The sequence below is a fragment of the Peromyscus californicus genome, unplaced genomic scaffold (genome assembly GCF_007827085.1).
Source record: "Peromyscus californicus insignis strain IS unplaced genomic scaffold, ASM782708v3 Scaffold_7__1_contigs__length_154581171, whole genome shotgun sequence".
In the NCBI taxonomy this organism is placed as follows: domain Eukaryota; kingdom Metazoa; phylum Chordata; class Mammalia; order Rodentia; family Cricetidae; genus Peromyscus; species Peromyscus californicus.
Genome location: NW_026294595.1, coordinates 83,950,719 through 83,964,691, shown reverse-complemented (window position 1 = coordinate 83,964,691; position 13,973 = coordinate 83,950,719).

Sequence of the window (13,973 nt, the reverse complement as noted above, 5' to 3'; positions counted from 1 at the left end):
TATCACAACCTAAGTATTTTGTGCATTTATCTTCCACCTTCTCCAAGGGGTTCCAAGATATTTGAGATAATACTTTGTCAATCTTATTGACTGCAGTAGTCAAAGTAAAACGATTTCTGGCATGCTAAAGTAGACACTGAGAAGATAGCTGTTGAATGAATGATATGAAAATTGTGTGAATGAAAGTTTCTAAGAAGCTTAGACTGAACATTCTGCAATAACAAAACAACAAAGAAATATTGTAGAAGAATTGCTCGACTATATTTTTATGAAGGCACCAAGATAAATCTCTATGCAAAAAGAGGTCCCACCGGCTGGCACGTCTAAAAACAAAGGGAACCAAGAGCTGTAGTTGGACAAACAGTAGCCCCATGTTCTCTGACACCAAACATAGCCCCTGTGAAGGCATGGAATAAATTCTCATTTGGCAAAACATTTTCAGACCAGTTGAACCATGCCAAGCCAAAGGCCTGGGCACAAAACCAATATTTAAATATCATTTTCAGGGCAAGTTGGAATGATCTTAGAGACTAAATAACAGTGTTTTCTGATATTTACAGCTAACCTGCAATTAATTTTTTTTCATTTTAAAATTAATCAGAGACCCAGATGGCACTGTACTTGAGCCATACTGTGCTCCTGGAAAAAAAGAGACATTCTTTGGAGTTGCTGTGGCTCTGTGCACTGGACTCAGGGCTCATTTCTTGGGGATACTAGATACATTTAGTATGACACTTAGGTCCAAACCTTCACAATTGCCAATAGCAATTTTTCCCTACTACACACAGATTGATTCTTCTAATTGCATTTTCTGCTTTCAGCAGGCAAAACACTGCCTTTTGCTTTTGAAAGAATATACTACTTGCAGGAATGATATGGCAGACCAGAAGAAGCAGTCTTTCGATTTACATTTGATTCCTTGATTTTAAAATTTCCAAATTAAGTTACAAATTTGCTTAATCTGAATGTCAATATCTTGATTGATAAATGGAGAATGAAAGCCCTTGTGTTTGAGGTTTAAGGAGGACACTGATTATTGATTATCTCTTTAAGTAAGAATACATCTTTAGACACTACTTTTGGGTTTAGTATATCATCTTTCCAAAGCCTTGGCCACTTTTTTGTCAAGAATCAAAAGACAAGAATGAATAAAGAAAAAAAAGAGCAACATATACATGTCAGAGGCTATAAACAGTATCTGGGCTCTCATGACCTTTTCTTTTTTCTGATATTATACCAAGACTATGCTGTGTTCTATGGAAAAGAGAGTTCCCAGATTTAACTAAGCAGCAAACATCACCAGAAAGAAATCACATGATCTGTAGATGAAATTCTAAACGGTCTTAGTAAATAAGAAACACAGAGCCAAATACAGAGTTAAAAGCCCAAGAGAACAGAGCCTTTAGCTTACCACTCACTGCCATCCTTCCCCTGAGAGAGAGACCTTCATCCTGTGTCCTGTCTTTTTATTTCCTTTTTGTTCTGCCTTCTCATGGTTCTAAACCCAACCACATGATTTTCTCATCACTACCTGTCTATACAGATCTCCAGGTCTCTATGGTTGGTACTGGGATTAAAAGTTCAGGTCACCTTACTTTGGATGTGTCGTTGACCACAGAGACTCTGCCTGCCATGTGATCAGATTAAGGGCATGTGCTACCACTGCCTGACTCCCAGGATCGCCTTGACTTCTGATCTCCAGGCAACTTTATTAACATACAAATAAAATCACATTTCAGCACAAATAAAATATCACCATAATGATCTTTCTAGAACACAAGGAGAAATCCTAGATAGTAAAACCACATAAAATATGTGTTGCTATTAGTTTAAATATGGAAAATACATATAAAGGAAATTGACTCATCCGATAATAGTGTTGTTTTAAGTCCTGGTGTCCCTGGACTAAATAAACTTGATCATTGTGTATGAATAATCAATGTATTCTTCAGTTTGATTTGCAAGAATTTTATTGAGAATTTTTGCAACTATTTTATTAGGTAAATCAGTCTAATGCTTTTCTTTTTTCTGTTTTTGTTATATCTTTAGTCAATTTTGGTATCAGTAATGGTGGCTTCATAAAACGAGTTTGGCATTGTTATTTGCCTTTTTATTTTAGGTAATAGTTCAAGGAACACTGACATTAACTCTTTGTTAAAGGCTTTGTAGAACAGGTGGCATTTATGTCTTTAGGAGTGTGTGGAGGGATGTGGGGGGTGTAACAACATTTAAAGAAAAAGAGGCCATGAATTTGTAAGAGAGCAGTGTAGGAGTTGGCGGGTACCTTACAGAATTTGGAAGGAGGAGAGGAAAAGTAGAAATGATATAATTATAATCTCAAATTTGGCAATGAATCTATGGCAATTCTAGGCTTTTATTGTTAGGAAACTTTTTATTACTGCCTTAATGTTGTTGCTTGTCATAGATCTACTTTCTTGATTTAATTTTGGTAACCTGCATATGGAATTCATCCATGTCTTCTAAATGATGCAGTTGATTGGAATACAGATTTTCAAAGTAGTATCCAACGTCCTCATGATTTTACTGGGATCTGTTGTACCCCTCATCTTTCATCTCTAATTTTTTCAACTTAGGTATTCTCTTTCTTTTCTTCATTATATTGACCAGGACCTTGTCAGTCTTTTCCAGATTTTAAAGAAACAACTCTTCATTCACTGTGTTGTTCTTTGAATCTCATATTTGTAATTTCCTTCTCCCTACCACTTTGGGGTTTGATTTGTCTTATTTTTCTAATCACCAGGTATGTCAGAAGGTTTGTAGCTGGAGAATTTCTCCCAGCTCCCACCAAGTCTTGCCAGTCCCAGAGCCCACTTATAAAATAAACACACAGACTCTTACATTATTTAAACTGCTTGGCCGTTAGCTCAGGCCTATCATTCTCTAGCTCTTATTCTTATATTTAGTCTATTTCTATTAATCTATACTTTGTCATGTGGCTTGTGGCTTACTGGTACCTTACATCTTGCTTGTCCTGGTGGCGGCTCCCACCCGTCTCCTGCTCAGCCTTCCTCTTCCCTCAATTCTCCTCTCTGTTAGTCCTGCCTATACTTCCTGTCTGGCTACCAGCCAATCAGTGTTTATTTATACAGAGCGATATCCACAGCAAGGTTATTTATTAGAGATTTTGCCTCCCACCTTAATGTAAGTACCCATAGCTATAAACATTCCTCAAAGATAACCTTCCATGTGCTCCAAAGACTCTGGTAAATCAGGTTTTTATTTTGATTTTTTTCTCAAAATCTTTTAACTTCTTCCATAATTTCTTCAGTGACTCTTGGTTATTCATGAGTGTATTGTTCAAGTTTTCATATGGTTGTCCAGATTTTACAGTTTCTCTTGCTATTGATTTCTAGTTTTATTTTATAGTGATCTGATAAACTAAAAAAATTACTCTACTGGTAAGTCTTGTAAGACTGTATTTATGTTCTAGAATATGGACCATTTTTCAGAATGTTCTATGGACTGCTGAAAGTAATGTATATTCCTTAGTTGTTGGCTGTAGTATTATGTTGATACCTATAAATTCCATTTGCAATCTGTGAAATTTATTTGTTAATATTTAGTTTGAAAGACTTACCTAGATATTATAATGAGTTACTGAGATAACTCACTCTCACTGTGTTATGAACCATTTGCCTCTTTAAGTCAATGAATATTTGTTTCATGAAATTGGCAGCCTTATCATTTAGTTAATATATACTTATAAGTGCTATATCTTCTTGGTAACTTGTTTCTTCTTTAACATAGAGTGGTCTTTAAAATCTTTTCTGAATAAATTTGAAGTCTTCTAAATGTCAGAGTAACTATGCCAGCTTCTTTAACTTTTATCTTTTTGATAGACTTCCATTCTTTGGCTTTTAGATTGTAGGTATTTTTATCACTGAGGTTTTTCTTTTTTGGAGACAACAAGTGTTAGGTCTTGTCTAATAATTCAGTCATCTAGTCTGTGTCTGATTTTTAGTGCCTCAAGCCTATTTATTTAGTTGTTATTGACAGGTATTTGATAATTCCATAATTTTGCTTGATTGTTTGGTTGGTTAGGCTATTCCTTTTTCTTTCATTTCTCCCATATTCACATTAGAGAACTGCTGCTTTATCTATTGGCCCTGATAGGTTTCTTCCCAGCTCACCTGAGCTCATCTGTTCTTCTCATGGAAGAACACACTTGTTCTTCAGCTGTGCATCTTACTTTCTTCTCTATGTAGTTCTCATTTAATTATTTCTGTAGTGCTGGTCATGAACTGCCTCAGTTTATATTTGTCTTAAAATATCACTTTGTCTATAAAATTTTAAAGATAGCTTTGCTTGATACAACAATCTTAATTGTCACTTTTTTCCTTTAGGCCTTGAAATACATTGTTCCATGTTTTCCTAGATTTGGGGAATTTTCTCCTATGATTTCTATTGAAAACATTAGCTATTCTTTTAGCATGAAGTTCTCCTTCTTGTATGCTCATAACTCATACGTTTTAACTTTTCATGGTGTAGTGGCTTGAATAAAAATGGCCCCCACAGGCTCACAGAGAGTGGCGCTATATGAGGTGTAGCCTTGTTGGAATAGGTGTGGCTTTGTTGGATGAATTATGAAACTGGGAGTGGGTTTCGAGGTCTCAGAAGCTCAAGCTAGGCCGAGTGGCTCAATGTCTCTTTCTGCTGCCTGCTGACCCTGATGTAGAGCTCTCAGCTACGTCTCCAGTACCATGTCTGCAGCACGCCGCCATACTTCCCACCATGATGATAATGGACTAAACCTCTGAACTGTAAGCAGCCCCAATTAAATGTTTCCCTTTATAAGAATTGTCACGGTCATGGTGTCTTATCACAGCAATAAAACCCTAACTAAAACTTGTGCTATCCTAAAGATCTTTCATGTTCCTTTCTTGGGCTTTTTAAAATTAAACATTGGCATTGATTAAGACAGTCAGCTTTTCTACAATATCTTTGAGCCCTAAAATTCTGTTTTCCACATGACCCATTCTATTGGCTAAGCTTTCTATCATACTATGGCAAGAAACTAATAAAACTCATTGGTTCTCACAAAAAAAGAAGACATGAAAGTAGGATAGAGACATTTTGAGAAGAAAGGTGCCAGAGAGAGTGGGTGTAGATGAAAGAGGAGAAGGTGGCTGAATAAAACTCATTATATAAATTTATGAGATTGTCAAGTTATAAAAATTTGGAAAACACAGAAGAAATACTTGAATAGATATTTCTCTAGAGATTACATACAAAGGGCCAACAAGCTCCTAAAAATATTCAACATTACTAATTATTAAGAAATGCATATCAAAGCATCATGAGATATATAAACTTTATAACCACTATAGTGGGCAGTATGGAAACAAAAAAATACAATCATAAAACAAAACAGTAAATAACTGGTATTGCCAAAGATGTGATGAAAATGAAAAACTTGTGTATTTAGATGGAAATGTAGAGTGGTATAGACAATGTAAAACACCGTATGAAAGTTCCTTAGACAATTGAACACAGTTTCCATGTGACCTATCAATTCTACTTTTGAATAAATATAAAAAAATCAATTTGAGTTATTTGTACACCATACTATTTTTAGCATTATTCAAAATTTTTTAAGGGGTGGAACAACCTAAATATCGATTAGAGGATGAATGATAAATAAAATGTGGTATACATTTCAAAATGCAAGTCAAGCTTTGAAACAAGGGAAAGTGTATTAAAAACATCACCAACATTAGTATAAAGCAATGATAATTACTTATTCAGGTGGATCTGAATCAGGAATTTTCAAGTGACTCAGTTGGACAGTTCTGACTTAAAGTCTTTCAACAGTTGATGTTAGGGACCAAGTAGAGTCACTTAGAGACAGTCACTGGGCTGGTGATAGAGTAAAGGCATTCAGTGTTATGACTGGCAAATCAATGATGACAATTTTCAGGCAGCCTGTCCACTTGGGTCTCTCCTCAGGTTACTTAAGAGCTTTCAAAATATAGGAACTGGCTTTTCAGAACAAGTGATCCTTGAGACCAAGGCGGAAGTTTTCACTGATTTCATGAATGAGCCTGTGAAATTACACAGCATTACTTCTGCCATACTCTCTTTGTTACTCAGGTCTGCCCTGTAGGAAGAAACCATACAAAAGTGTGTAGACTCAGATGTGAGGGTTTCTGGGCGTCATCTTGAAAGTTGCCTAATACCATATTGTCCTCTGTCTTATAGATAGTGTCCTTTGAGAATTCTTTCTTGAATTTCTCTCCAAAATCACCTAGCTGTTATCCACCCCACCCCTATTACACATGCATATATATCTATGCATTTATATGTATGTATTTAGGGCATTCGTTTATTTTCTTGTTGCTGTGATAAAATACTGAATAAAAGCAAATAAGGGAAGGAAGGGTTTATTCTGGTGGACAGTTTGAGAGTGTAATTCATCATGGTAGGGAGGGTATGTTGATGAGAACAGCTCTAACTGAGACAGTGAGAGTGTGAGGTGACCACCCACACTGAATTAACAGTCAGGAACCACACAGAAATGAGTCCTGGTGCTTTACTTACCTTTTCCATATTTTTATTCAATTTGGAACTCCAGCCCATGGAATGGTGCTACACACATGCTTCCCACTGCATTTCATTCTCTCCGGAAGTAACCTCACAGTCATGACCAGAGGTTTGATGGTTCTAAGTCCCATTAATGTGACAGTCAAGATTTCCCATCACATTCAGTATTAAACATGTAGAATATTATAATCACCTGTTTATGTGTTTAACTTTCACCTTAGGCTGAGCACATTAGGAGTAGTGTGCATGCCCTGTTTCTAAACCTAATGCTTTTGCCAAAAATTAATGAAGGAAGCGGGGGTGGGGGGGTGGGGGGGGGTGGGGGGGGGAGGACAAGGCAATAAGGGAAAGAAGGAACAATCTTGATTAATTAGACACAGTTGTCACAATGCTCTATGACACACAAGAGTTCTAATTCTATTAATTAGCAGATGATTAACAAAGAAAATATCTTCAAAGTGGCAGTTTGGTAGGAGAAGAAAATCAGCAAAGCCTTCATTTACAGCCTGGATGCTAAGGAATGTGTATATACTTTGGCAGCATCCATTTGCACTGCTCTGACAAGTATGTTCAGTCATATTTGTGTCTAGTTTTCTTTAGTATTCTCTTTTAACGAATATTTTACTCACATATCCTGGCACACACAGAGGAGGAATGGAAGTTATAAAGTTGACTGTGGTCTTACAGATGACAGAGAAAAAAGGTTCTCAATGCTAAAAACTTTATAAAATCTCCATGTTTCTCTCAGTTGTACGTAGACCCTGCCGGGAGCTCCACAGTTTCTGAAAATAATTGCAGTTTTTTTCTTATGACAATATTCCCTACTAAAAGAGAATTATACACATACATATATTGGTGACTCTTCATCTTTTTTAATTACACCACTGCTGTTCTGTCCTGGAAATAGTTCTGATGGGTTTCCAACAAAATTCTTATCTTGCTTTTCCGTAATTGTTAGTTTGTGCTGGTTTCTTCACAGAGCTATGAAAAAATCATGTGTTACTTACGTTTATGATTGTACCATGTATGTAATAGACACATATTAAAGTTTATACCAAGTGAATTAAACCTTGTACTCTAAATGACATAATTATGCTTATTTATTGATTTACTACTTCCTACTATGCACAGCACTGACCATGATCTTACGGGCCTGTCAGAATTGAATACAATTTAATTATATTTTAGGGGCTTTCTTTCCTCAGTGCATACAGAATTTTCTGACATCATCTAACAAAGTATCCTTGGGATTCCTTTCTAATTCAGATGGAGCTTGACTCTGTTTTCAGAATTTGGAGATTCGGGATTTCCTGTGCTTTGACCTAGTGAAGAGGGGACCTAATATTTATCTATAGGGGTGGGGTGCCAGCCAGCAAACTTTCACTTGGTATTTCTTCAATGTCAAACTAGGAGCTAGGATGGAGAGTTGGAGGGGCTAGTAATGTCATATCTGTTTTATGAGGAAGGGAGAGTGGATTCATATACAGCCCCAGAAAGAGAGTCACTGAAATGGATGGGCCAGCATGTTGTCCAGTTTTCCCACTCCACCAAGTTCAGGACTGAGTGCTCCCAGCTGCTGAGGGCAGTGAGTAAACAGTTTGTGGTGAGACCTCTTGAGAAGATAGATGGCGTCATCTTGAAGGTTGATGCCTCACCCAAAGTTATGTTCCTTTTCCTTGGATAGTCTATATGCAGTGACTGGTCCAAGCCCAGGACCCAGACAATTCTGCATGGCCATTCCCAATTCAGAGCTGCTGGGAGGATCAATTGGGCCCTTACTGGGAATGCTTCAGCATCCACCTCTCCCTCTGTTCCGTTCTTCTCACATCACTCCCTCCTAAGGTGTTGATTTGGAGTGTAACCTCAGTAATCTCACTGTTCCCTTTCTGGAGAACATTATCTCTAATGAGTCACTGTAGTTAGGGTCTCTGCTGTGTGATAGACTCACAAAAATACATTTTAAATTTGTGCTTCATGTAATTTTTATAAAAGAAACATCAACTCAGCAAAAAATTTGAGCTAACCCTGACAAAGCACAATCTAGACATCAAATAGAAATATAATTCACTTGTTTAGTACTTATCACATTATCCTAGAATGCAGTACTAGGACTTAGTACTGAAAGTCTCATATTAGAGCTCAGTACTTATGAGTGTAAATTATTTCCAATATATTAGGGTAATGGATTTTATTCTTTTCCAACTGCAGATACTATAAGAGAAAACTGTCCTTCCATCTTTTGGAAGACAACTTTTGAAAACACACTTGTGCTACATTTGCATGAAGGTTCTATCATCATCTACTTCTAAAGCCCATATATTAAAACAAGTTAGCTTATTGATTTATTGTGTTAGGGACTAAATCTGGGTTTCTCACAGGTCACTGAGTTATATCTCCGACCCTAATTGACATTTTTAAAAGAAGTCTTTAATTGCTTGACAGTTTCATACATGTACATAATAAAGTTTAGTCATTTTTTCTCCCACAAATTCCGCCCTTTTATTCTCTTGCCAGAACCCTTCTTCTAAACTTTCCTCTATTCTTTGTGTTCACCGAGTTTAATTAGAGTTTCTTACCTGAGCATTGGTGGGAGGAAATTTACTAGAGCAAGGACAACTTCTCAGTGGCTACACCACTGAAGAAAATCTACTCTCCTCCTCATGCTTCTCCAGCAACCACTGATGCCAATAGTCTTTCAGGCTTACCTTCAACATCTCATTTCATACTATGTTAAAAGTGCATAGTTTTCAAGTAATTAATGTAAGTTTACTTACATTTTGCATATTTTTTAAAATCAAATGAGAATTCAGTATTACATTAGTATTACATCGTTAAACACCAACATGAATCTATTTATTAACAATTAAATGTAAGAGGGTTTTTTTTTAAATTACTTATCATCTTCACAAACATAGGGATATAAAAATCCATGGCGGTTATAAGCCATTTTGAAAGGTCTTTTCTAAATGTTTCTTGGTTGAATATCATCAGAGAGAATGACAAGTTGCTATGCTTCTCAGACTGCTTGGCAAGAGGGTGCCTCAAGTTCTAAACTAAATATTTGTGTAATACAACACAGAGAGTAAGAATTACTTGAGCTTTTAAGATAGGACATAAAACCAAAGAAATTCCTGCAGTTAAACATGTTTGCCTCATCTTAAATCAGGCTTTCTTCTTCTGCTCCTCAGTGTCTTCCTTCTGTAGAAAGACTAGAAGCATAACCACCCAGATTTGGCCTGCATGAAGGTGATCACAATTTCTTATGGCTTCTCAGCCATCATCTGGTAACAAGTTCTGTTTGCAGACTGCATAGGTCAAGATTGATTCCCCCCCTCTGTAGCAGTGTTGTAACAAACAACTTCATTAATCCAGCCTCTACCTAAATCCTACTAATGTTTTTAGGCTTTAAGCTTATGTGGCTACCCTCAAACTCATCAACGTGGAGGAATGATAGAGTGCTTAGGATCAACTTCACACTTAGACGTGGGCTGTGGAAATACTTACACAGTAAGCTGGCTTCACCTAATCATTCATTTATAAAGGTACTTTTTGGGCAATGACAGGAGATCTGATATGGATAAAATAAGAAAGTTTAAACTATTTAAATTTACCACTTAGTTTAACTTGCATTCTCCCCATTTCTCAGGATCAAGGGTTACACAAGTTTCCTGACATTTCTTCCTACAGCATTCTTGCTCAGCAGGCTTTGTAGAACTGGGGTGGGGGTGGTTTATATTAACCAGATGAGTGAGTATGGATGAAATCAAAGTTTTATCTTCTCTTGTGGGTGGGCTTGGTAAAGGGAATGAAAATGTTTGTTAAATTTAGAAGGCTCTTATAATGCTTACTAACCACAACAATGTGTTTTCAAAATACTAAAATTGGAAGACAAGCATATTGCCCCTAAGCAGCTATACTCAACATTGAACTGAACAGAATTGAAAACACTTGAGAGCAGTGACTTGCTTGAAGTCCTATTAAGGAACAGGGGCATAAAAATCTATGTAAAGAATAAAAATTAGTGTATGTGAACAGCTGTCAAGAGGAAATCACTGCCAATAAATGTTTTAAAAATAGCTACACGTTTTCATTAGAGTATAGATATTTTTACTTGGCATCTATTTCCTCAAATAAATGACATGCCCAGTTGTGCATGTTTTCATTTTAATGTTGACAAAAAGTCTACTGATTTTGGTGAATGTGAAACAGCCACATTTGAGAACTCAATGTAATGAAATGCCCCAAGTTAAGGAATTGATTATTTTCCTGGAATGGCTACTTTCCAAGAATGACAGTCAGCTGAATAATATTCTGTCTATAAAAATCACCCTGGGATATTCCTTTATGGCTTTTAAAGGTCATTTTTAGCCACTAAAATCCCTTAAGAGATAATCTCTTGTTTCATAATTTGGATGAGAAGGAACCTTCCCTGTCCTCTCATATTGGCTGGATTTGTGTGTTTATTTTTCTTTTTGTTGACCACACTGTCTTGATCTCTGCTCTTTTACTGAGCAATTGTTTTGATAATTTCAGTCGCATGTACTTAGCTTATTTTTCTAATCTTTTCCTTTTAATGAAGATTAGAAACTGCCATACACCAATGAAGCTCATATAAGGCAGACAGTACCACACATGGAGATAAACAGCTGAATACTGTCAGAATGTCCTATAAGCTTGTATTTGACCTTTCCTGGACCTGGAGGGAAGCTCTTTCTTCTATTACGGCTTGAATGTGAGACATATCCTGAAGCTCATGTGTTTGAACCCTTTCTCCCCAGCTGGTGGCAGTTTGGAAAAGCTGTGGAACTTTTAGGAGGTGAAGCCTTGCTAGAAGAAGTGGATCACTGTGTGGGGAAGGGGTTCTGAGGTTTTAGAGCTCTGTTCCCACCTCTTGCTATTCACCTTTGGTTTTCTGAGTGTGGCTGCAATGTGACCAGACAGCTTCCTGGCTCCTGACACCATGGCTTCTTTGCCTGCTGGCATGTCTTCTCGATCATGGTGGACTGTATCCCTCTGGAGCTTTAAGCCCAAATAAGTCCTTTCTCATTTAAGTTGTTATATCCACAGATGAAAGGGAGTTATAGCAACGCAAAGAGTAACTAAGATATTTGAGTATCATGAAGACAATAATCTTTGTCCTGGTTGCCTAAGAGATATGAGGAAAATCCCTGATCCTTTGTAACTCATACACTTTTGAGGCCCAGTTACTCCTGGAGGATTCTAAGATTTCTTAGAGAAGTTACTATTGCAACAACTTTATCTTATTTCTTGTGTCATTCAAGATCTCCATGGGAAATAATATGTAATTTAAAATTATCTAGTACATTATAATTTGACCTGTTTTTCCCTTGAGGATGAATGTGTAATAAACATACACGACTCTTACCAGAAAACATCTAGTTCATTTACATGAAGCCTTCCCAAGCCTACCCAAAAACACATCGGTAGTTTCCAGAACATTTAAGAAATACTCCTTAAAAAGTTCTGAATAGACCCCATTCTTTGTCTTGTTTTCAGGAGCATCACAACTATAGAATAGCTAACCAAGCCATAACTTAGAGTGCCATCTTGCTTCATTTCTTTCTCTCAATAGTAGCAACAAATTACTTTAAACTTCAGGCTTTGATTACGAAGATTATGTTAATCCATCCCATCTCTTAACCAATATTGCTTTTGTTCATTCCTTGTTATAGTCATAGTAATCCTAATTACCAATCCCATCCTAACTTTTAGCCCCCAGTACACCTTAACTTTATTCAAGATCCTTACTACTTATTCATTAAATCTCCATGTCACCTTTCTTAAACCTTCCTACCCTGAGGTTTGGTGGCATTCAAGTATTTGACATTTCTCGCAACTAGGCATTTTGTATCTATCACTTGCCCTGCCTGGAATGTTTTTCTCCGTTATTTCCTTGCTTCTTTCTTTTCATCATAAAAGATTTGATTTAAATGGTTAAATAATGCTGTAAGATACAGGAACAAACCAAAGTATTTCTTCCTGCTCTCTGCTCATACAGTCAACACTGATGACTAAAGAAATATGGGGTTTTCTTTACTTAAGAAACCTGCATTTCTCTCCAATGGACACCAACTTGATGATGTCATAACACAGCCTGGAGATACTCTTAATTCTCATGGTTTGAAGGATCATGCCCCCTTCCCTCATGATTTTTCCCTACTTCAGAGGTCAGTGACAATACAAGTTTAAGCAAAAGGTTCCCATAGCCTCTTTCTTTGATTCGGGTATTTTGCAAACTATAGTCTCACTAACATAAGCAGCCTGGGAAATGACTCAGAGGGTAAAAGTGCTTGCTGTCTGAGCCTGAAGACCTGAGTTTGGTTCATGATCCCACAGTGAAAGCAGAGAACCAAGTCCTGAAAGTTGTCTTCTGACCTCCACAATACACACACACACACACACACACACACACACACACACACACACACACACACACACACACTTTTAAAAAGTAAAGACAAAACCAAAATCCATAACCAACAAAACCAAAGGTGGGAAATTTTACTGCAGAGATTCTCAGGAGTTTTTGGAGATATGTCAGGAATAGGGATAATGCCCATATGTATTTCATTACATCATAGAGTCTTCTCCAGGTAGCTTATAGACTGAGTAAGTTCTCTCTCTGTGCTCTTAAAGCTGTGAGATATAGAGCTATGACTCCTCTTACACTGTGTCATAAAATATCTGTATTTGGAGGGCATGGTGCAACTTGTTCTTTGAAGATTTCCAGGAAAGTCAGAATGAGGCTTGAGTGAGAGCTTCAACAGAAAAGAAGTAAGTGGTAGTCACAGTCGATCCAGTCATCTTGAAACCACAGGGATGCCATGAAACACTCTTATTTTCCATGCAGAGAAACTGAGGTCCAGAAAGGGGTAAATCATCACCATGTTAACTACAAAGAACCCCCATAATCCAGGTGTCAAAACCAAAGCATATGTTTCCTAGATATCCTGTTGTAGACATCCTGTGTTAACACGGTAACAATGTACTTCATGTGGTAATTGCATACTATAGGGTGACTAGGGTGGAGTGGGAATTAAGATTTTGAGTACAAGATGAAAAGGGTATGTACAACTCATGGGCCAAGGTGATAAAAATATATCCATTTCACCATATTTCAATTTTGGTGAATTCCTCTGTCCCCCACAAACAACACTACCATATGACTTAATTATACCTCTATATCCTCTCATGGGGGTGCCTGGACATCCTCATTGCTGAACTATATCCACAATAGCTAGGAAATGGAAGCAGTTTGGATATTCATCAACTGATGAATACAATGAAAATGTGGTAAATGTAAACAATGACATTTTATTCAATTGTAAAGAAAAATAAAATCTGCAGGGAAATGTATGGAATTAGAAAAATTATATTGAATAAAGTAGGCA